A 25,323-nucleotide genomic window follows, 5' to 3' on the forward strand; every position below is an offset into this window, starting at 1 on the left:
GCTCTCTGCAGACGGTTTTACACAGTATTTTTCTGTAGAAACACATTCCCTGGGAGTCCTAACACCGCTCCCGCCTCTTGGTCTTCCTGGGCCGCAGGTCGCCTCCCGCCCAGCGGTCCCTCCCATCGCCTGGATCCTGCTCGCTCGGACGGCCACTGCCCGTGACCGCGACACCCCTCCTCCCTGCACTGAAGCTCTCCCCTACCCGCCCCGCCCCTCCTGGCGAGCCAGACAGCGGGTAACCGCCGCCTCCGCTGGGGCATCCCGGCTCCATAGGCGGCGCGCGGCAGACACCTGCTTCTCACTGGCCGCCGCCGCTGCCCCTCACCCCGCAGTCCCGGCGACAATTGGCCCCTGGCCGCCGCCCGTCATCCTCTAGCCCCTCTTGGAGTCCCGCCTCTATCCTCGGGTCATTTAAGTTTATCACAAATAAATAAATAAAGGAGGAAATAGAAATGCGTAGAAAGTAAAAGCAGTCGGGAGGGGGCGGGGACGTGGATGAAAAGGAGGGTGGGGGAAGTGGAGGAGTAAACAACCAAACTTGATCGTGCCTACACTGACCAATCACCAATCACTACAGTCCGGTCTGACGGCCTCTGTCGACCAATAGTTTCCCAGCTCTTGGATCACTGAATAACGACATCTGGCCTCTCTACCCAGAGCGCTGGTGGGCGGGAGGTGTTGAGGCCGTCGACCAATAGGCTGTTAAAAGTGTTCCGAGTGAAGTTTCCGCTCACCAATCGATGCTTGAGATAGCGGATTGGGTGTCTCTTAGACCAATCAAAGATTACAGAGATGAGGGAAGGGGCAGCTAGGGGAGGGGCCGCGAAGGGGAGGAGGAAGAGTGCATTTTGTTTATGGGCGGCAACCTCACGAGGGCTGTCCGATCTTTATTGGTCGGCCGAAGCACCGAGTGGCGTGCAGTCCATCCAATAGTAGGACGAGTGAGAGGTTCGCGGCTTCAGGCGCCCAATGTGGGCCTTCTGCCGAAGAAGTAGGGGCGGGGGGAAGTTTAGGAGTTGAGGAAAGAAGATTAAAGAGCGCGAGGAGGTAACGCCAAAAACTCTAATTTGTTGTGGGGCGGGCGGGAGGGAGGGGTGTGTGCGTGCGGAGCGCGGCCGGGCGTCTGCGAGTCGCGGGGAGTCCGGGGTGGCGGACCGCCGAGGAGGGGGCGGGGTGGGGCCGCGGCGCGAGTTCCGAGCCGCAGCCCCGGGGCTTCTGCCCCGCCCCGCCCCGCGCGCCCTCCCGCCGCCCCTCCTCGCGCCCGCCCGGCGGCCTCGCTCGACCCTGCGGGGAGGCTCCGCGGCTAGCCCAGGCGGGGCGTCGGGTCGCTGCCACTGCGTCTTGACTCTCTCCTCCTTCCCGCTTCTGGAGTCGCGGCTTCCCAGAAGAGGCGCTGAGGGGCACCGGCCGGGGCTCCGGAGCTGTTGGCGGCACCGGCTCCCGCCCCTCTCCTCTCCCTCCCTTCGCCCTCTCTCCCTCCGCCCTCCCATTCACTTTCCTCCCGCGCAGAGGACTGGCTTCGGAGAACCAGGGCTGGGACGTGTAGCCCCGCCTGCCTTGCTCTCACCCGTAGACAGTGGGGCTTGGCAAGGCATGAACCCTGTCCTCCTCTCTTTAGTCTTTGGGCCACTTTCGAAACATTAAAAAAAAATGTTAACGTTCTTTCATACCTTGAGACATAAAACAAAAACAAAATAACAAAACCCACCCCATTCCCAAATACTGGAGTATGTTTTTGAAGTTCAAATGTGGTCCTCTAATTGTTTTAAAGGCGTGCGTTTCCCTGTGTGTGGCTCTCGGGGTCCCTTTCAGCCTCTCCCCTCCCTAAGGATGCAGAAGAGGCAGGAGGCAGGGATTTCGTAAAAGTTGTATTGATAAACACACTTGCACAAGCATATGCTAGGCACACACACAGACTATAAACATTAGCGAAAAACACAATATGGCGTACAGCTACGCTACCTAGCTCGGTAATCCGATGATCTCTTACTCCATTCCGGGTCAAATGAGGTCTGAAGAAGCAAGCCAGTTCTCCAGCAGAAACCTGAATGGTATGGGAAGACATTTGGAAGCCTGCACCTGATAGTATAGTCCTCAGAATCATTGGCCCAGGTTTAAGTTGAACATGTTACCTTTTTAGACAGTGAAATTTGCCTTTACTATTTTTTGACCGCCCCCCCCCCCCACACCATACCAAAATGTTACTAAAGTGGAATTTTCTCACTTTGGTATTTTCCGCTGATAAACAATTTCAGAGTATACAGTGATTTCAAGTGATCAGTGTTCCAAGTTACTACTGCAACTTGTTGCCATTGAAAAACTTAAAACATCCAAATACCAATTTGTGGAAAATAGTGTGAACTCTCAATTCAAGGAATCAATGGCAACTTAAAACTCTCACAGGATTTACTTGAATTCCTGGTTTAGCTTCTTGTCTCAAGGATGTTTTTCTATATTGTGGGAATAGACCCCAACCCTTTGTGCCTATCAACAAATGACTATGTCAGGATGTGACTACATTTTGTATTTTTGCTTTACAGTTAGGTTTGACTTTACTTCTAGGGAAAGTAGATAAAACAAACCAACAGAGAAGTCACTTATTCTCAGACCCTCGCTCAGTAGAATTGCTAATAAATCATCAGCGTGCATATGCAGGTAGAACATGGTGGTACTCCATGGTCATCATCTTTTAAATCCTGCCAAGAAACTTGGTCTTAGAATTGTTGAAGAACCTCAGATGGTTCTGTTCAGTTGCTCTAGTGTAAAAGCCCAAGATTGGGCTTCTGATTTCCACTGAACTACATTTGCAGAGCTTTGAGTTTGAGGTTAAATGGTACTGAAATAAACCTGTGAGGAGAAGAAAATGGAGTTTTCTGGAAGTCTCTGAACTGCACAGAGAGTGAAGCAATCAGGCATTTTGGGCTTTGATTCAGGTCTTGGATGACTGAAGTACAAGCATTTCAGACGTGAAGATCAGGTGACAGGTATACCCCCTACCAGGCTCCAAAGCACTAACACCCTTTCCTGATGACCTTCTAATGTTGTAATTAGGTTAGAGAAAGAAGCTTAAAAATTATTGAATTTTATCCTTTTCTCTGAAGCTGTCTTTTTGTTTGTTTGGCTAGGTAGACCAGCATTTGGGGACTATCACTCTACCAAGAAAACACAGATCTAGATCCTGAGTTCATTGATTAGGTGATGGAGGACAACATGAGCTAATGCAGTGATGGAGGGAGAGAATATGTTTTTTACCTGAGGGTGATGATGGGGGTGGGTGTTTAGAGCTGTTAGATATGGTGCCAACTCTTTCCTAGTTAGGTGGCAAGGCTTGGGACACACAGCCTACTCCTGTTTGTCTGTAAGAATTTGACCCCTTGATAAAGGAAGAAGATAGAAGAGGAAAGCCTTTTCAAGTGAATTATTTTTGTGTCATTTGTGCAGATTTCCAGAAGACTTTTGAGACAAACTAGACTCCCCAGATAAAAGCCTAAACTGAATAACTAGGTCATTTAAAAGAGCAATAAAAGCTACAACTAAATTCCTGTTAATGATTTACAACATAAGTGAATTTTAAATCATTTCAGATATGGAAGGGAAGTTTTATTTTCTGAAATAATCCTGGTTTTCTTACATGGATGTCAAGATCATCAGCTTGTGGAAGGCAGTTCTGGATACTTAGAATGAAACAGTGAAGCAAAGGGGAAATTATTGGTCTTTGTGGAGCTTACACCATTAGGTAATAGACTTTATCTACTCCACATTGGTAAGAGATTTTTTTTTTTTTAAATTAAACTTAAAAAATCCAGCAGCTTTTGTGTTTTACAAACTAGAGTTTTAAGGAAGTTACCAAGTTTGAAAGTATGGAGTGTATTTATGATTACCAAATAATCTGAAAGGACTCAGTTTATTTAAATTATTTGTACTCTTTGTTTTTGTGAAATATTTTTATAAAATTTCAGAAAAATCTTTGACACATGGGGCTTTAAATTCTTATTTATTTGTTTTGTTTTGTTTTGTTTTTTCAAGACAGGGTTTCTTTATATAACCCTGGCTGTCCTGGAGCTCACTCTGTAAACCAGGCTGGCCTCGAACTCAGAAATCATCCTGCCTCAGCCTCCCAAGTGCTGGGATTAAAGGCATGTGCCACCACTGCCCTATTAAAATTCTTATTTTTATCATATTTGGAATAAATAAAATGTTGCTTTATAGTAAAATCTCATGTCTTCACATTAATTGTAAAATTTCTTTGTGGCATGGTCTTGTTAGCAAAACTGATAGAAAATATTAACTCACATACATGTTAATTTTTTGCTTAGGATTTACTTTAGTAATGTACCTGAAAAATCAAGTATCTCAAATTTTCCCAGTTTTAGTTTTAGAAGGAAAGATGAAAGTTGTGACTAATTCACAGGTGAAATTAAAGAGGTAGAGAGAAGCCTAGAAAACAAACAAACAAACAAACTTTGCTTTTTTAACCCTTTCTTTTCAAATTCCAAAATCACTTGATTGATACTGCTCTGGTTTAATAAACCTTTGTGATGCAGGAATGCTATGGAGACATTTTTTGCATTATTTTAGCTGTTTTGTCTATAAGTAGAGAAAACCCTAGGTTGTAACAGAAGGCATTGTTGTCTGTTTCAATGCATATGTTATTGAATTTTAAGTGTGTGACTTCAAGTAGTGAGAACCTTACCTTTCTAGAAGTTGGTTGATACCTCCCAAATGACAAGGTCTGATTTTCATTATTTTGCTCTGTCAGTTATGAGTCTGGTTTTGTTATCGATATATAAATTTACTCCTTATAGAAGATGGCTTTTATACAGAGCCCACCCTATTCTCTGGTGTTGAGTGTTTGGTTTTTCAGACCTACCTTAAATCTCTATTACATATTATAATCAACCTTTTCCACAAAGGGGACATACTGCATTTAGAGCACCTTGTGGTTTATATATAGAGACCCCTGCCTAGGAAGGCTCAAATCTGAAGAGGGAGGGGAAAATAGAGACTTTTAATCTACTAGAATAGTTCCAGCTGATTTTTTCTTGTAGAAGAATGGTTAGAAGAATGTTTAAAGCTAAGTTTTTCTATTTCTATTTAGAGTGGTTGATCAATGTGTGTGTATAAGTGTGCATTTCCAGATGAACAGTTTAAGGTAAAGACTTATTTTAGTGCTAGATAAACCGAGTCTTGCCCTGTGGTCCTTGACATGGAGTGTTTTCAATGTTACTAAGTGATTTTGTTTGACACAATTTGTTAGTTACCATAACTTTCCTGTGAGCAACACAGAAACACAAGCTAATTAAATCTTTGTAAATTTTATAATACTTTGGGCTAAGATGTTATTTTGGAAGTTTTAAAAGCATGATTACTCAGCAGTGCATAAAATGAATGAAAACTGAAATGGGAAGCTCATAGACTGGAGTCCGCATAAAATGTTTGAGTGTCAAAATGAGATGGTCTTAGTACAAAAGGTAAAATCTTGACATGTGTCAAGTTTTTATGGTAATAAGTGAAGCCTGACTAATTGTATTAGATTTCGTATTTGTAAGGTATGTATAAGCGTGTGTACAGTGCATTTTAAGTCAAAATTTGGGGTGTTATTGGCTAGACTTAGTCATTTCTTTGCCAGAGATACTAGGCTGTGTGAGGGCTAACCATCTGTCAAGCAATAGAGACAAAGAAAGGTTTTTAATATACTAGTGTAAAAATCTCTACAAACTTGTTTTGAATTGTATTGTCATTTTGTTTTGGCCTTCATACTCTGTGTTGAATATGTACCAGGTCAGTCACCCCATTTTGTTTTATGAACAAATCATTCAAGGCCAGATAAGGTTATTGTCACAGCTGATGAGATCTAGAGGCAAGATAAAATATGTTTTGATTTTGCTTTCATGTAATGATCAAAAACTCACAAGTAGGTTGGCCACCCACTAGCAATTATTCAAATGGGTTCAAACATGCTTATTTTCACCCACCCAGTCTCAATTTTGGGTGTCTTATTTACTTACTTATTTATTTATTTAGCTTTATAGATTCAAGCTTTATATTTTAGCCCATTCCTGAGCTCTTTGAAAGAAAAAAAAAAGTAGCAATAGGAATCCAGATTGCCTGTTTTAGGTACAATATGGTGTGATGTGAAATTGAAACAGCAGATTGGTGAGAAGCTTGAGTTTCAAACAAATATAAACTAGTTTGTTTAGTGAAGTCATACACACAACAGTCTCTATTGACAGGGCAACATTATTATTTTCTTTTTCAGTAATTTCTATATCTTGAGGTCGCCTTGGTTCTTTAGGTCAGCAGTCTATTTCCAAAGCATCATGTAAGGAAACAATATCTTAATATTGCTGATTACAATATACTTAGATATGGCAGGCCAAGGAATTATTTATAGCAGTGCTAATTATATCAATAAAAATAGCAATATTAATACTGAGTGTCAAAATCCATTCTTGACAGTATGAAGTAAACAGAACTATAGTCAAACAAAGCAGCCAGCTTGTCTTTATTGTCAGCTCATGAATATGTACGTCAGGAAAAATATACCCACAGTTTAGAGTTGAGTGTACTGACTTAATCTCTTCAATTGCTTTTGACTTTTATTTTCAAAGGAAAAAAATTGATTTAGCAAAAGACAAAAAGATTGGGATTTCTAGTTTTGAAATTCTTGGTGCCCATTATCTTTCTGTTATTGGTAAGTTTATTGAGATTTCTACTTCAGGGCTATTTATATATGATCAAAAATTAATTTTCTCTACCTTTTGGAATACAGATTAACATTGCAAAAGGAGCCATAAGAGCCTCTAATGCTTGACAAAATAAAAGAAACAAAAATATTTATATCCCTTCCTCCCTCCTTCCCTTTTTCCCTCCCTCCCTCTCTCTCTCACTCCCTCCCTCACCCCTTCCTCTGTTTTTTTGGTACTTTTTACTCCTTTCCCCCATCTCCCTCTCTCTCTCTTTTCCTCTCCTTTACTTTCTTCCTTGCCCAGTCCTCTCTTTCCCTCTTTTCTTTCCTTTTCTTTTCTTTCTTTTTTTTTAGATATTTTCTTTATTTACATTTCAAATGTTATCCCCTTTCCTGGTTTCCCCTCAGGAAAACCCCCATCTCCCCCCTTCCCCACCAAACCACCCACTCCCACTTCCTGGCCCTGGTATTCCCTTACACTGGGGCATCCAGCCTTCACAGGACCAAGGGCCACTCCTCTCATCAATGACTGACTAGGCCATCCTCTGCTACATAAGCAGCTGGAGCCATGAGCCCCACCATGTGTACTCTTTGGTTGGAGGTTTAGTCCCTGGGAGCTCTCAGTGGTACTAGTTAGTCCATATTGTTCCTCCTATGGGACTGCAAACCCCTTCAGCTCCTTGGGTTCTTTCTCTAGCACAGTCCTCTCTTTCTCATGCTTAGTACATCTCTGGCTTTCTTTAGACATCAGAGATGGTCTTTTCTGTAGTTTCTGTTTAAGGAAAAGTGTATATGTATTCATTAATTTTAGTCAGTTCTGGCTTTTTAAACTTACTTTTCTAATGTTAGATAAGTAAAAATCATTAAATTCAGAAGAGGGTTTTAAAAATACTTGTTATTATCTACCTTTTCAATCCTTTCTATATTAAACTTAATTCTTTTACTTTATTGCATATGACCAAAAATCTGGATGTAGAGTTAGTAGAGACTGCTCTTGACTTGTATGAACTTGAACATGCCTTATCATCAGTGATATGTCTCAATTTAGTGATATTGCTTCCATACATATCAGTTCTAAATATAGGCTCATTGTCAGCTGCTTGTTATCTTTTATCATTAGAAAGAATAAATTTATTAGTTTGCATACATTTTTTTCTACCAACTCACCCTGGTTCAGGAAGTTATAGTAATAGGATTTATGGTTGATTGTATCCAGAATAAAGTTGTTTAATTGAAGAAAGCTGGTAGTAATAGAATGAGTTAACTAACAGTTATTTTCTAATGAATTTCCATATAATATATGTTTAGATCAATATATATTATCTTCAAGGAAAAACGCTGAGTTTTTTTTTTTTTTTTTTGAGACAGAGTTTCTTTGTGTAGCCCTGGCTGTCCTGGAACTCACTCTGTAGACCAGGCTGGCCTTAAACTCAGAAACCTGCCTGCTTCTGCCTCCCAAGTGTTGGGATTAAAGGCATGTACCACCACTGCCCAGCTGAGTTTGTGTTTTATACCACTAATCAGGGATCATACATATATAAGGCCAAAGCAGGGCAGGAATATTAATTTAAACCAGCAGGTCCTAATGATTTCTAAACTTCTTTGTGTCCCTTTATCCTTAAAGTTGCTTTAGAAATCATTGCCTAGCATTATCGTCGACCACTAATAGTTAGCAATACAAAGACTTTTTTTTTTTTTTTTTGAGAAATCATGATAATGTTAGTCTGCAGTTAAGCAATAAGTGTAATTACACTGTAGAGAAAGGCAAGTTACTGCAATAAGCTGACTTGTAAACCACTTAGTGAGTGTCTATTCTATGTCACCAAATTTTGAACTGTTTCTGGAAGAATTTGTAAAAGCCTGTTTAGAATCCAGTTTTCAAAATACCTGTTAACTTCCATGAGGTTTTGATGGATGTGAGAGGTGAAAGAACTTGATATATTAATTTTATTTAGTTCATTCTGAAATTTAGCTTTTGATTTCTTTGATCTTATAGTCACAGAGTTTTAAACTAGGCTCTACTAAGCTTATCATGGGATATGTTCTAGAAGTTTTGTATGAAACTTTAATTTTTCCTTGATGCCACTAGCCAATGGGAAGCTGAGTTTTATTTGCTAGTATAATATATATGCTAACTACATTTCAAATTACTAGCTTAGATTATCAGTGTACATGAGTTTGGATTACTTTGAGTAGTTAGTGCCTGTGAATAAAGAGTGAATTGTTTATATATTTTAAGACAGAGTTTCACTAAGTAGCCATTGGCAAACTTAAAACTTGCTATGTAGACCAAGTTGTTATTCACTTTACAGAGTATTACCTTCCTCTTGCTCCTGAGTGTTGGGATTAAGACACATGCTCTCATGCTTGGCAGTAGTAAAATTTAAAGTTCATTACAATTTCAAATAGTTAGCTAGTCCAGCCACTCATGTGCCCTGTGTCTGTAAAATATAGCAGGTGCTAGATGCTATGCTTAGTCTGCTAAGTGTACACATGTTAAGTTCGATAGTTTGAATACTGAGGGGGTAATGAATTGATGCACCATCACTTCTGCAGATTTACTTTTACTATGATAGTATTTCAGATGTTTAGTCATACTCTGATTTTAGCAAATAATGAAATAAAATACAATAATAATTTTGCATGGTTCAAATAGTTGTATCATTGAAAAGACACTGTGTGGTTAAAAAATATTAACATTCAATTCGTGCATGGTAGCTTTTCTTTTCAGGATTATTGTGAATGGTACTCTTGTGTTTGTTCTTCTGACAGTCTGTGGTATCTGGTTTTCTTAATGGCTATGGTGTTTACGTTTTACTGTTCTTTATATAACAAACTCTCAGAGAAGCACCTTTGAAAGCTTGAACTCATAATATAATTTCTTGCTCTGGAAAGGGTTTTAGAGGAAAGCATTAATTACTATGTTGGGGAGGTTGTTTTTTTGAGCTAAAAAAAAGTATAAAAAATGAAAAGGATCCTAGGCCCTTCTCATTCAGATATTCTGTATTTTTTTGTGACCATTCCTCAGTCTATGTAAATGGAGATTATTTTTCTGTATTTGTAGGTATATTCTCCCTCTTCCCACCCCCTCATTTATCTTACTGAGTTTTGCTATACAAAAATGGACAGCTCTGGTATAAAGTTAATTTTGGTGTGTCAAGTGCAGTTTGACTCCCACTTTAATTATTTGGGATTCAGCATTTGAGAAAGTTAACATACAATCATGCTACATTGTTAAGGATAGATGTGGCTCTTTGTTGATCTTGATAGCCTTCATGCTGGTTTGCTACTTGTCACACAGAATGGACTCATTGTTGGTCATGATATTTTACATGTATGTGATGAAAGTCTTGCTTAGTAGCTATCCATTTTCTAATTTTCAACCAATTCTTGTTCAAATTTAACATCGTGAAAATTGACATTACCTATTATAACTTTACCAGACCCAGACATCTTTACACATGATTATGATCCCTCATCTTTTTAGCTACTTAATGAAATTCCATCATGGCAGAAGTTCCAATAAAAATTTTATTTACTGTGATTCAGAAAAGAAATATATCAGCTATATCAGATACCACTATCAATGGTAAAGCAAATCTACTTCGATCAATTCAGGATATTGTGTGGAATAGAGTACACAGAATTACATTACCTACCGATTCAAGGATGAAACCCAAATTTCATATCCTACATGATTCCTATCTAGATAGTAGGACATAGTACTTTGTGCACTTTAGAGATTGCAATTGAGATTTTTGGACATTTTATATGAACTTTTAAATTCTTGAGCAAGGAATGGTCACAAACTTCTATACAATTAAAAAAGTTTTTTACTAATTTCACTTTATAGTCTGAGTTATTTAGAAACTATGCCTAATTAAACACCTTACTATTTGTGGTATTCAGAGAGCAAAAATACAGTTAATCAAAACCAATGTTGATGGAAGGCTATGCTATGTAAACCATGGGGAATGTTTGAACTTCTGAATAGTAGCTGGCATGCTTTTAACATGTGCATGACTTGCTAGTATATTTGAGAAATTTATCTGATTGCCCAAAGTTATAATTTGTTTTTCTTCTACCTGAAATCTCAGCAAATTGGTTTGAAGTCATGTTAAAACAAAAGATAATTGTGTTCTAGAATAGCTAAGAGTGGTACTCCATTAATGTTCACGTAGGATGATCAGTAGCTGTAGTAGATTTGAAGATCTGTTTTTGAGAACATATGGAAAATACATCATTGTTTTTAATATGTTGTATTGAGCTTACTGAGAAAGCTGCTGATTTGAGGGAATACTTACAACATTATTCAAATCCACTTCAGATCTATAGACCCTCATTCCGTTCCCAGGCTTCTGTTCATTTGAGAGTTTTAAAAACAAGCTGACTCATATGATTTTTTTTCCCTTTTTATTTTCAATTATGAGATGCTTCTCTTTGTGAATGAAATTACTGTTGGGATAGGAGAACAGTAGGCATGGTACCTTGGGCAGGTAACATTATTCTGAAAAATTTCCTCCTTTAGTTGGGCAAGCAATTAAGAGAAAAGTGCTCAGGATACATATCAGAAAGCTGCAGACATTGTAAGGAAAATTTGGGCTCCCAAAGCCTCTGGACCTCTGTGGTCAGTTTTTATTCATGGTAAGTATCCAAAGCTCCCACGCTGGAGGTGCTGAACAGTATCTTTTCTGTCTCCAGGGCTGAACAGGCAGAGATAGAGGGCAGACATTGTTCTCTATGTATCTTGGCAGGGAATCGACAGAACATCTGCTTCTCACCCTTGCAGTATTTCTGCAATTTAGGGTACTCCAGCAACCAGTGCTAAGAGTCAGTGACATAGCAACAGAAACTATCAGATTGCAGGATATGGTAACAAGGGCAAGAGGGAGGTCACATGGGAAAGTTAGACTACACTGCTCAAGTTACTTCTTACTGTTGGCAAAAGTAAATGAAACTCGAGTTTTGAAAAAAAAAGTTGGGGGGACCACCAAAAAGAAAGTCAAATAATGAATTTTAGGTATTAAGAAACATCTCAGATGAATAAATCAACGAATGAGTCAAAGAACACTGTCCTTGTTGAAATATGAATCAATGAACTAGAAGGCCAAGAAATACATCAAAGCCCTTAGAGAACAAAGATAAAACATGAAAATGTTGAATAAAGATGGTTGAATTTGGAGGATATTGAAATCCAACCTGTGAGTGCTGAGAATTACAAAGGGAAGAATTAGAGCAGATGTGTGTAGTTAAATACTAAAGTACTAAAATACTCAGCTCTGAGAACCGTAAGAATCAGTGTGTGACTTGAAAGGGTTTACTGATTTGTGCTCTTGACTGAAAGAAGGATGGCACCTTTACAGACAGTATGAGAAAATTCTCCATTCTAAATTGCATGAGATAAGTGTCTAAATAAATAGAAAGGGCAGATTTCCACAGAGGGGAGAAGCAGTGTGTGGAGTTCCTAAGACGCCAGTGCTGCTTGACCTGTGCAGGAATCAGGAGGTGCTGCAATGGAATTTCCAGACTCCAAAGTCACAGAGATTATATGCATCTAGGAATTGATATAACAGAAAATGTCTTAGGTAAAATAAGTATGATGCAGGTCACAGTAAGAAATTTAAATAAGAAACCAAACCAAAGTGGGAAAAAAGGCAAAGAAAACAGTAAAACCCAAATTCCAAAGGTCACAGTTTGGAAGGATCAGCATTATTTATAAACTCTTGTTGCTTTAGTTGACTGTAAACTAGGAACATTAATACAAGATGTCAGTGGTACAGATACCATTTGGTATAGAAAATGAGAAAGAAGCATGGTAAGTTGAATTATAGGAAATGAGTAATTTTTATATAAATTATTTGAGGCTGTGGAAAATATTGAAATCTTTTAATTTCATGGAATATTCCGTTTTGATAAAGAATGTACAAAAGTTATAGCTGAATTACCATTCAGTTTTCTTACAGAAATAAATGCAAAAAACCCAAAATAAACTAAGTAACAAATAATACTAGCACCAGTTCAAAACAGTATTAGAGTAGGTCTTGGAAGATTTATTTAGGTATAAATGAAAATATGACCAAATAAAGGGAAATATATGATGCTAATTGATTACACTGACAATCGTAATATTTTAAGACATTATCACTTATTTTTTTTATCTTTCTATGACAGTGACCTTTAGAACTATTAGTTGTCTTCTGATAGCCACTTTAGCTATATTGTAGAAGGTTTTAAATAATTTTTCCACTTCCTTGATTGCTGGATTACTTTTTATCTGGGTTTTTTTTCTAAAATACATAGCTTAGTTTTTAGCTGTTTTGAAACTAAAAAATTTTAATTATGATATTCTGTTATAAGAAAATTATATATTTTTTTAAAATAAGCACAGATATTAGGATATTATTAATTTCTTATTTGGATATATTGATATGAACAGGACAGTATATGGATATAGAAAAATATTTTTAAAGTTTTTCCTTTTATTTATTTTTGGTGGGGTTATGTTCTTACTCAGTAGCCCAGGCTGGTAGAACTGTGTAACCTAGCCTGGCCTTGAACTCAAGACAGCCATTCTACCTGAGCCCCAAAGTGCAATACCATACTTGGCTAATGACCAACATCCTAAAATTTGTTTTTATCTGTTGACTTTTAAAAGTGAAAATTTATAATTACCACTTACAGATGTGTGACTAGATAAAACCTTAATATCATTCTGTATTTGTCTCTTCATTATTTTGGTCGGCATTTAATTATTAAGATTCACCTACATTTTGCATAATTGTAATTCAGAGTTCACTTTCACTTGCACGTACCGTAGGTGACTGGATCACAGTATATTTATTGCCTGTCTTGCTCTTGAGTATTCGAGCCATTCCTTACTGACATTTTCAAGAAAGGTTTTTGTTATGCACTAAGCCTGTAGTTGCTGTTTTTCTAGGTGTGTCAGTGTTCCATTATTACAGTAGTTGTCACATTGCTTTGCTGAGGTCATGTCACTCTTTTGTCCTGCACTAATGGTACACATAACACAGATGCTCATCTTCATTCTTTTTATCTTACAGTACTGTCGGAGTTTTAAATTTGACTACTTATATGAATAAAATACATCCCATTTGGGTCTTCACTTGAGTTTTTGTACTACAAATTTAGCCGGGGGAAAAATTTTTTTTTTTTTTTGATTTTGCTCCCTACTTCCCCCCAAGAAGTGATTATTCATACTTTCAACTGTTTTTCTTGTATGGCTCTTGCCTATTGATTTGTGTGAGTTATTTATATATTCTAGATACCCCTTCTATCTTGATTTTTATGTCCTTTAGCATATGATAATTAGTAGAAGTATATCATATTTAATTTCTTCCTGCCTTTTAATAAATTACTCTCTGAAGTAGATTTTTTTTGTATATTATATAGAAATAAAATTAACAGTTTTCTTGAGGGAAATACATTTCCGGCTCTATCTGTTGTATTCTCTTGTCTTTCCTCAGTGATTTGCCTTACTGCCATTTGTCTAATGAGTGTCTGTTTTGTCTGTGATTGATTTTACTGTTCCTGTACAAGCAAGATATTTTCTTAAGTAAGTAAACATTTGTACTTATGTATATAAGGGCAAATGGCCCAGAATTTATGTTTTAAATTTTCTTTTCTTTGAATGTCAGTGTTTTCTCCACTGTGTTAGATAAACTGTGATTTTTAAAAACACACACACATATATAAATACATACATAAAACTTAGTTGTTATTGCATATATTTTACTATCTGAAACTTTGTTTAAAGCAACTGCTTGGCTTAGGTCTTGATGGTGACAGTCTGTTAGAATCAAAAGCTAAAAGTAATAACAAAAATGTTGTATAAATTTTATAATACTCAAATTAATTAACCTAAATATCAAATTAATTAACCTGGAAAACCAAATTAAATCTTTATCCTGATTTCAAGTTTATACCATACTCTTTTATATAGTATAGGTATATGTTAATTTAGCAGTTATTTATTACTGTAAACGTGAGCTAGCAAATTGGTTCATATCCATTTTGGATCAGGGTCCCCAATGAAGGAGCTAGAGAAAGGACCCAAGTAGCTGTAGGGTTTGCAGCCCCTTAGGATGAACAATATGAACTAACTAGTACCCTCAGAGCTCCCAGAGACTAAAACTCCAACCAAGGAGTATACATGGGGGGACTCATGGCTCCAGCCGCATGTGTATGGCAGAGAACTGCCAAGTCAGTCATCAATGGGAGGACAGGACCTTGTCCCTGTGAAGGTTCTATGCCCCAGTGTAGGGGAATGCCAGGGCCAGGAAGTGGGAGAGGGTGGGGTGGTGAGCAGGGGGAGGGGGAAGGGAAACGGGATTGTTTTAGTTTTAGTTTTGTTTTATTTTATTTTATTTCTTATTTTATTTTCTTTTTCTTTTTTCTTTTGGAGGGGAACCTGGGAAAGGAGATATTGTAAATAAAGAAAACATCTAATAAAAAAATAAAGGAAAAATAAAGGAAAAAAGAAAAAATTCATCAGTATTATAAATTTTGTGCTAAACAGTGTTAAAATGGTTGACATACTTAGGGTCATTTGTTTCGTAGGGCTCTGAGTTAATGTTATAACCATTTAAAAATGAGGAAGGCCAAGCATAGTTCAGCAGCATGGTTCCTTGTGGAAGAAGTCAGACAGCACATATGCATATAGTGCTAAGCAGGGATGGCTTATGAGTTCTTAAGTCATTCTTTAATAAAACTAATTAATGAAGCCTGTTGACTTCAGCTTTTCCTCTGTCCAGTCTCAGTACCAAATATATTCTAGAGAATCAAAATGACCATTAATATCAAAGTCAATTTTGAAGAAGAGTAGAAAAAGAAAAAAATAATAACATTGAAAAAAATCTGGAAATTGCCTTGGAAATTGTAGTTTGAATAGATTGTTATTGGGGGGAATGTATGTGTTCCGTGCATCAGATCTTAGTTTACATTTAGCTTTAGCTAGTGGAACTTCTCTTACTCATTTGCCTCTTTTTCTTTTCAGGTATCCAGAGCTTGTTTAACAGTTTTTTTTTGTTTGTTTGTTTTTAAGAATTGAAAAGTATTCTATTTAAATGTAAATTTAAATCTTTATTCTATGTAAATAAAGAAAATATCTAAAAAAAATTAAAGGGGACATAAAGGATATAAGGTATAAAAGGGAAATACATATGTATATAGGTACATATATGTATATATATATATATATTTACAATCACAAAATAATTATCCTATATGCTTTTTTTAGATTAATAAAATTACAATATTTCTTCAAAAAAAATAAATAAAATTTAATTTTTTTCCAAAAAAAAAAAAGAATTGAAAAGTATTCTATTTACTGTTTTTTATAATGAAAGTCTCTGACAATTTAATCTGCCTCCGTTCTTTTTTCTAGAATGCTTACTTCTTTTGTTTTCTATTCCGTGTGTCTATTTTAGTTTTAAAAACAATTTTATGACCAGATAGGTAAACACTGTTGTGCTGTTGATCTATAGTAAGCGTTTAAGGATGTCTCCTTTTTTACTTGTTAGGAGTCTTAGGGGATGGGAATGTGAGGAAGTAGAGGGAAAGCCTTCACACTAACCTGGACTAGATGCCACAGAGAGAAGAGTATGATGCTGTGAAGAACAGAACTACCACATAATGCAGACTGTTCAGAATGGAACAGTGATCGGACTTAGGGGAGTCATGCCTGCTTTCAGTGATTGGAGTGGGAAGATACATTACTAAGTTTTGACCCTTTGATTGATTAATTCAAGAGTAGGTAAGTGTTTACACTTGGAAATCAGAGGAGGCAGAACCTGGAGGGTAAGCAGTATTTTGTAAGTGATCTAGCTTCGCAAACACAGTCCTGTGGTTAAGATTAGGATGAGGAGGGAATGGGGATCAGTGGACATTCAGGTACTTAATAAAATAATGTATTAGAGATATATTTAATACAAGAGCAGTGATATATATTATATAGACATATATTAACTAGGATGTAGCTATTTTAGGAATGTGGTCAGAAGCATAGATAAGATTGACACAGAGGAAATGTTAATGGATAGTGCTCATTGGATACAAGGAGCTTGGATTTTATGGAGAGTCAGAAAAACTAAAGGAATGGAAGGGTGATGATGCCTTTTGATGGAATTAAAATTCATGGAAGACTAAGAAGATCAAAAATACAGGATTATGCTGAATAATAATTCGACTTGATTTACATGAAATGTGGGAAGGAATAATTTTGATTGATGATTTATTTATTTTTTTCATTTAAAAGAGAGTTGTGAAGATTGGAGTGATGACTCGGCTGCTAAGAGCACTTCCAGAGAACCATGCTTGGTTTCCAGCACCCCCAAGGAGCAGTTCACAGTAGCCTGTGACTACAGGTCCAGGCAGTCTGATACTCATTGTTTGCACATTCATATACTCATGTACAGACACATACACATAAATAATTAAGTCTTTATAAAATACGAGACTTTTGAGCAAGAGACTTGGTAATATTTTCTAGGAAATACAGAGAAGCTATTTAGTGTGCATCTATCATATTTGTAAGCAAAAGTTAGTACTAAGAGCTCAAATCTGAGAAGTAAGTCTTCATATGAAATTGCATGCTTTAAAGTTCATTTGGGCTTCACTAGTTATCTCACTTTTAAGTCCTCTGCCCTCTTCTCTTTTATCTCTACCTGCAAGTTTTTAACCTTTCCTTTCATTATGAAAATTGAGATAGTTGAGAGTAGTTTGTTTTTACATTTTCTTTTCAATCTAGATTTTTTTAGGTAAACTTATATTTGCTATGTAACCAACTGCAATAGGCTCTGCCTTCACCTTTTAGACTAGAAACTGAAATATATTCTAAAAGCTTAGAAGAATCCTCCAAGGTCTGGAAAAATGTAGTTTTATAAATATTTTTAAAAAGAATTTGATATTATTTATTTTATATTCTAATTTAAAATTCCAGTGCCTAAAAAGTGGAACACTTTCTTAAGGACATAAAAGATTGAGTACATGGGCCATAAAAATAAATGTAGATTTGGTTATACTGATGTTTAAAATACATAGTATAAATTGTTCTTCATACAGGTACTTAGTGAAATTTGGCAGGCTAATGATTTCTTTTTAAACTTGATGAAATTAGTCTTTAAAATCTTTAAAGGAAGTCCATTTTTTGCTTGTTTTGGAGACAGTTATACTATTTTGCACCAAGTAAAGTCTTAGAACTTGGAACCACTTCCTCCAAATTTTTTCTTATGTTTCTTTAAGCCTAGATGTATTGGTTAGTTTTTGTCAATTTGATACAATCTAGAGACACCTGGAAAGGGAAACCTCCATTGCAGAATTGTCTTCATCAGATTGACCTGTGGGCATGTCTATGGAGCATTTTCTTGTGATTCATGATTGAAGGGTGTAGATGAAGCCCACTGTGGTGTGACCAATTGGTGAGTGGTCTTGAGTCGAATAAGAAAGCAGGCTGAGTGAGCCATGGGGAGCAGTTCAGTAAGCAACGATCTTTCATGGCTTCTGGTTCAACTCTGGCCTCCCTTGAGTTCTTGCCTGGCTCTCTTCAGTCTTAGACTGTAATCTCTTCTCTCCAATCTCAGCAACAGAAAGTAAACTTGGACAATACGTAAATACTTTAGTCATATTTGTTGTATTCAGATATAGTTCTTTGTTCTGGCTAGGATTTAACTTTTTATTATTTATTTATTTATTTATTTATTTATTTATTTATTTGTGTGTGTGTGTGTGTGTGTGTGTGTGTGTTAGTGGTCTCTGTGCATGTGCAGCACTGTGTGTGCTGCAGTGCATGTGTAGAAGTGCACTACTAGTGGTCAGCTATAGTAGACAGCACTTTTACCCACTGAGCACATAGGACTTTTAAAGAACTTTTATGGTTCAGCACGTTTAATGGAATGATGAGTGTTTTAGATGACTTACCAACTTTTGATTTACAACTTTATTTGGAAGATCTTATATATATTATTTAAATTGTTTTCTCTTAAGTTAAATTTTTTCATTAAAAAAATTGGCAGATTAGAGAGATGGCTAAGTGGTTAAGATTTATGGCAGCACTTCCAGATGACCCAGGTTAGATTCCCAGCACCCATATGCCACTCATAGCCATTTATAACTCTGTCTCCAGGATGGTCTGATGCCCTCTTGAGACCTACGTAGTCACCAGGCAAGTGGCACATAAACATGTATGAACAAGTAACCACACCCATAATATATAATAAAAATAAAATTAAATAGTGGCAAATAGCATTACAATTATTAGTAAGAATTAATTTCAAAGATTGTTTTAAAATTTTTGGTTTAGATTTTTGATCTTGTGATCGGATATAGCTCAGGCTAGTCCTGAGTTCTCCTGTCTCCACCTTCCAAATGCTGGGATGACAAGTCTGTGACCCCATGCCCATATTGTATATAACTGGAATAGTTTTGTGAAGAACTTTAAAAGCTGTGGCATGCTAGATAATTATAAAGTATTGATGTGAGTCATTACTAGTTAGAAGAAGTCCATAATACAATAAAATGTGGGAATTTCTGCATCAGGAAGAAAAAGGATTATTATTTAATGACTTTTGTCATGCATTAAATACCATATATCCTCATTTAGTATTATGAAGAAACCAAAATTCAAAGAAAATGGTAACTTGTTTTATTCACAACTAGTAAGTATGGCTGCTTAAGTCGGATCCAGGCTGTTTTGCTTTTGCAGATTTACTCTGCTTCCCATGTATCTGCGGATGGAGTGTGTGTGCCTGAATAATCATGACAATGATGAAAGCTAATCTTTCAGGTCCTCAGTCAGATACCATCACACCGTACACTTATTATTATTCCTTTTTCTTTCCAAACAGTTCATGTTGATCTGCCTACCTTTTCCTTATGAAAGTGCTATGAGTCAGATGGAAAACATGAACGATCAGATAGGATCACAAAACTAAATATTATACACCACAAGCTAGCTTTTCTCCACCTCAGGTTTCTTATCAGGAAGAGAGTGCTATGAAGGGTATTACTGGCTTATCATGCATTTCAAAAGTAAAATAATTGTTCACAAAATTAAAATTCTTAATTTTAATGAAACAGATGGTAGACCTCATAACATGTTTCATTTAATTTTTTAGAATAGGCAATTGATTTTAGGTCAGTTGATGAATTCCCTACCTTATACAGAAAATATCTCAGTAAAAGCCATTATGGAAATATTTAAGAAATGTTCAGATAAGTCTGAGGTCTGAGTAAAGACACAGCACATGTCTTATAAATAATCATGGGATGCTGCATTTTCAAAAGGTCTGGACAGTGTTAATTTTTCCTGCAAAGAATAATAGAGTGCAGAGAAAAACAGTGCAGTGTTTTGTGATGTGTGTGTAGTGAATTGCTGACTCCTGCCAGTAATCTAGTTCCTGTAATTTTTGTAGCTTAACAACAAGTTATAGTAGCACCCATATAATTGTTCCGAGCCCTACCAATTACTGAGAACACAGTGCTTATAAAACTTTGTACTTTGTTAAGCCTTGTTGGTCACATGAAGTTTTGTGAATGAGATAGTCATGGAAGTAGCAGCTCCAATTGGGCTAATACATTTTTAAATTTTGTACATTTAATCTCTTATTTCCTTGTAATACTCCTCAAGTGATCTTTATCCGTATAATTCTCAACAACTGCTTTATTTCTCAATACTGTCCTCAGGAATTAGTCACCTCTGTTTTTTAAAGTGCCTTGCACTTAATGTATTTATAACAAATGTTCACCCATTATAAATTGGATGTAGTCTGCAGTACAGCTATTCTTATCCTCATGTATAGATGCATTCTGTGAGTATCATGTTTTTCTGGCTAGCCTATATGTAATTTTCAAATTGGAGCTAATAAAGATGTTTTTGAATAGTACTCTACAAACTGGAGTTCATGTAATCTAGGAAATATGCAAGGTAGTGTAGATGACTTTGAAAATATATCAAAATTTTTTTGTGTACTTTCATTTGTAAAAACTTAAAAGGTTAAAATATACTAATATTTAATATATAGTTGATGCTGTCAGTATCTGTTACATGCATAGTAAATTATACAAATTATCCTGATTGTGGCATGGGAATTTATTTTATTGAATAATTGGAACTTCACTACAAATATATAGTTTATCTTGAGGTATTCTTTACTGATGATAGAATACCATTTCATTGGTAAGACATTAACATTTAAGTATGCAAGGTAGACTGGATGGCTCAATGGACAAAAGCACTTGCCATGTGAGCCCAGTGATCTGAATTTGATCCCCAGAACCATCTGAATAGGAGGAACCATAACTCCTGAAAGTTGCTTTGACCAGCCACACACTGCATGGCACACATACATGCACACATGTACATGTGTGTTCACACATGCATATTAAATAATAATAAAACAGAAGTATCCAAATCACAAAGGTACACATGATACTGGGCCATTTAAAATTTTAAAATAATAGTTCTTTTTAGTTGTTGGCCATTTCACAAGCATGTAGGATTTATTTGATCTTCCGCACCCCAGATACCAACCTCTACTTCCTTTCGGAATCACCAATGTGCCTCCCTCCAAACCTCATGATTCTAATTTATTGGTCAAGTTATTAGTAGCTGCCTCAGTCCCATTAACGCACACATGTATATGAGTGTGGGATCATCCACTGTGCCAAGGTTAACCTACTAGTAGCCACACCCACAAAGAAACTTGCTTAACTCTTCCTCAGCAGGTGTCAACTGCCAATAACTCCATAGGTGGGGTGAGGTCTGGGGTGTCCCTTCCCAGTCTGTGGTGGAAATTTAACTGTCTTGATCTTATGCAGGTATATGGCAGGCCACCACAGCTGTTGTGTGTGCATCAGGCATTTAGATTTTTTTTTTTTTTGAGACAGGGTTTCTCTGTGTAGCCCCAGCTGTCCAGGAACTCACTCTGTAGACCAGGCTGGCCTCGAACTCAGAAATCCACGTGCCTCTGCCTCCCAAGTGCTGGGATTAAAGGCGTGCGCCACCACTGCCCAGCAGGCATTTAAAATTTAATAGTGAAAACTGAATATTCTTTTGAACTATTGTTCTTAAGAGCAACTGTGGCTGAAATAATGCGTAGAAACCAGCCTGACAACAAACTGCATCACATTTTGTCAGCAGATGTTGTTAGAAGATGCATAGAAAAGGTTTCTTAACATATTGAGGAATTTATACAAATTACATGGTGTGGAAGTGTTACGATAGAGTTAAATGAAAGTTCTAGTGTTTGTAACACTTGAGCTGATGGTATTTGCAGGCTAAGTCTTAGTAAGAATAAGGACTGCATTTTATGAGGGACTCTAGTGCTAACTGCTGTAGGTAACTGCTCAGCAAGCATAAAGCATCCTCAGTAAAATCATGCATTCTTGAAAACTCATGAGTATATTCATATAATTAACGGATTAGAGAGATTTGATGAGTATAAAAAGTGTTTTGGGGTTAGGTTTCAGCGTGAGATCTGAATTGATTTATTTGTAAACAAGCTATTTTTTCCAAAGATACTGTACTTAAAAAGTTAAGTGCTATAGGATGTCATTAATATAGTTTGTTTGTTCTTGATATTAAAGCTTTACATATAGAAGAAAATACATCAAGAACAGTGGAAATAAAGTAACACTTTAGTGGAGCCACTGTGAAGCCTTGTGGGAAGATGGAGACTGCCCATGAGTTTCATTTGCCCAGTTTCAGATGCACCAGTTATCCAGTGGCAAAAAATGGAGAAACTATTAAACTTATGGCTCTTATGCAATTTTCTTTCACAGTATGACATGTTCTGTGATGACTGTACTGTTTGTAATGTCCTTACTGTCCTTTCTGTCATACATTTTAGGAAGATATATACTTGATCAACTTTTAAAAGAATTGGCACTAATGATGAGCAAGAAAGTAATTGATATTTGAAAGACCCATGGTATAGAGATGGCATTTCATATTGAATGATAATATTTATTTTTATTATGATGAGATTTTGTTGACAAAACTACCATACTTGCAAAACTAGTTTTTGTGCTTTAAAAAATCTGTACAAAATGCATCTGCATAGTTTTATAAATTTAGGACATAAATTTATAACTCACTTTGTAGTCTTGCAAATGCAGTCTTTAATACGTTTTAAAAGTTTAAAACTTTTCTGAACTACATCTCACAGTATGAAGCACATGTCACAGTATGACATCAAGAAAGATAGAACTTTATCAGCTTACTTCAACAAGGTATTTCATATAATTGTTGGCTGTGCTTGGAAACCGAGCATTGTGAATTAGTAAGCACAGCTGAAGCCACTCGTCCTCCATTTGGTCTGCTGGTTTGTGAAACTTTCTCTACAACCTCTCCCATGCTAATGATTACAGTTAATTTCACATGATACCGTCCTTTCTAATTACGACTTCATGATATGTAGAACTAAGCCAACATGCAACAGATGACCCAATTTATTAAATCGAATTTCTGCTTATTGTTTTAGTGAAGGAAAATGTTTCTAAAATATTGACAAATTAAAAAATCTGTTACTATTTTTTTCATTTAAATGCATAGTACTGCCCTATTGCTAGTCTACAATGTATAGAATATAGTAGTATATGTTTGTAAAATGTATCAATAACTGAGTATACTGGGGTTTGGACGTCTATTAATCAATGCCATTAGACCAATTTAAATAATTCAGAATGGAGTGACTGAAGAGTATTGAATTCAGTTGCTAGTCTGTTGGAGAGATGAGGAGATGGCTGAGTAGTTAGACTGCTGCAGGGTTGCTAACCTGAGTTTGGACCCTCAGCGCTCGTGTACAAAAACTGTGCAAGACAGCTGGGGAGTGAAGAGGTGGATCTGTCAACCTTGAGGACAGCAAGCCAGACAGAGTCAATGAGCTTTAGGTTCAATGGGAAAATAAACAAGCAAACAAACAACAAAATCAAGGAAACTCACCAAAAAGGTGGTACTTTTACTTAGCACGAATGTCTTCAGCTAAAACAAGACAAGGATGTAGCCACCCACAATTTACCAGTTCTGGTTTTCAACAACATGTGCACCCCTAGTGAGTCTGAAGAGCCTAGGAACCCAGATTTCTGTTATGTGCCAAGTGGGCTGGACTTTGCAGTCATGTATGGGTGTTGCTGGTCTACAATGCTACTCCCATTGCTGCCATCACTAGCAGCCCTGAAAGCTACCTCCTAAGAGTTCTGTGTTGTAGAGGCAGATCCAGTACCATTGTTGAGACTACCAGTGCCAAGAAAGCAAATAAGAAAAAATAATTTCTCTTTAGTAGTATGTCAGCAGGGCTCATTCTTACAAAGCACTCTGGGAAATGTAGTTTTCAAGGTCATTAAGGGAAACCAGACCCATCCATCCATAAGCAAATAATTCTAGCTAATAAATTTAAGTCATTAACATTCACAGTGCTCTGTCTAAGATGCCATGGAGCTAAAACTTAGCTTTAAAACTAGTAGGAAATATTTTACAAAGTATGAAAAAAATCTTAGCAGAATCTAATTGTAGGTAATTACTGAAAGTTTAAAATAATTTTACAGGTAAGGTTACTGTTTTTAAAATTGGAGAATTGATTGCTCCCAAGTATAGTAGAGGTAACTCACTGGTGAAATTACATGCTGGTTCAGTTTTTACCACTTTGGTTTTAAATATGAATTTTGGTTTGTTACTGAAAGCTAGAGTTGATCAGGAACTACATGATATTACATCCCTTATTTACTTACAGCCAGCAACAGTTTCATTGCTCTTAGTCACAGTAACATTTCTTACTGATTTGACTCACCAGCTGTACATATTGCTCATGACTTATCAGCTGTAAACATTTTGACTGTCACTCAGACTGCCGAAAATTGATGTATTATTTTGATATATTTATTTCGATAACTTTAAAATCGGCAAGATGACTCAGTAGGTAAATTGCTTGCTGCTGAGTCTGACCATCTGAGTTCATTCTCTGGCCAATATGGTAGAAAGAAAATTGGTTCTCACAAGTTGTTTTTTTATTTCTACATGTACACTGTGGTATATGAGTATACATGTGCATGCACACACACACACACAAACAATACATTTTAAAAGGTAACAGTAGCAATAGCTAAAATATAGCAAATGGGAAAAACAGACTTAATTAGGTAATGTTTAAATAAAATCAGATGTTTTATAATGGGTATTATCTTATTGTAAGCACCAGCTAAAACTGCTAAAGCACAAATCAATTGTTGAGTAAAATACTGAGACAGTGGCATTTATTGGTGGAGGGATACTTGGATGGGAATTTTGAGTGTTAGGCAAAAGTCATGTGAGTCTCATTAAGATGGTAACTTGGTTAACTGTTTATCACTGTTTTATAACTTTACATATGACATTGTAAGAGGCTTATGTATTCTAGAGTCCTAGATCATTCAGCTTATAAATTAACGTCATAATGATCTCCTTCATGATGTCATAATGATTCCAGATTTCATTACCAGCAGTGTTCTTTTCCTTTATTATTGGCTGCTCACACTGCTTGTCACAGTGCCTAGCACTTGCTTAGTGTTATTTGGCACAAGTTTAAGAGGACGGAGTACTCTTTACAATGTAGAAAGTCCAACTAAAGTCATTAGTTCGAACT

At 36.7% G+C, this 25,323-nt stretch overlaps 1 protein-coding gene across 2 annotated transcripts in view; it reads left to right on the forward strand.

Annotated features, from left to right (window-relative positions):
• The first annotated feature begins 998 nt into the window (after window positions 1-998).
• The window catches only part of Zbtb20 (zinc finger and BTB domain containing 20), a 737,287-nt gene continuing 712,962 nt past the window's right edge, over window positions 999-25,323 (forward strand). The window contains exon 1 of one of the 2 annotated variants that reach the window (XM_031363901.1): window positions 999-1,050. The gene's annotated coding sequence lies outside the window, so the exon portion shown is untranslated. The remainder of the gene's footprint in view (window positions 1,051-25,323) is intronic. The other variant, XM_031363896.1, reaches the window with a different exon arrangement.

The sequence above is a fragment of the Mastomys coucha genome, unplaced genomic scaffold (genome assembly GCF_008632895.1).
Source record: "Mastomys coucha isolate ucsf_1 unplaced genomic scaffold, UCSF_Mcou_1 pScaffold12, whole genome shotgun sequence".
NCBI classification, from domain to species: Eukaryota; Metazoa; Chordata; class Mammalia; order Rodentia; family Muridae; genus Mastomys; species Mastomys coucha.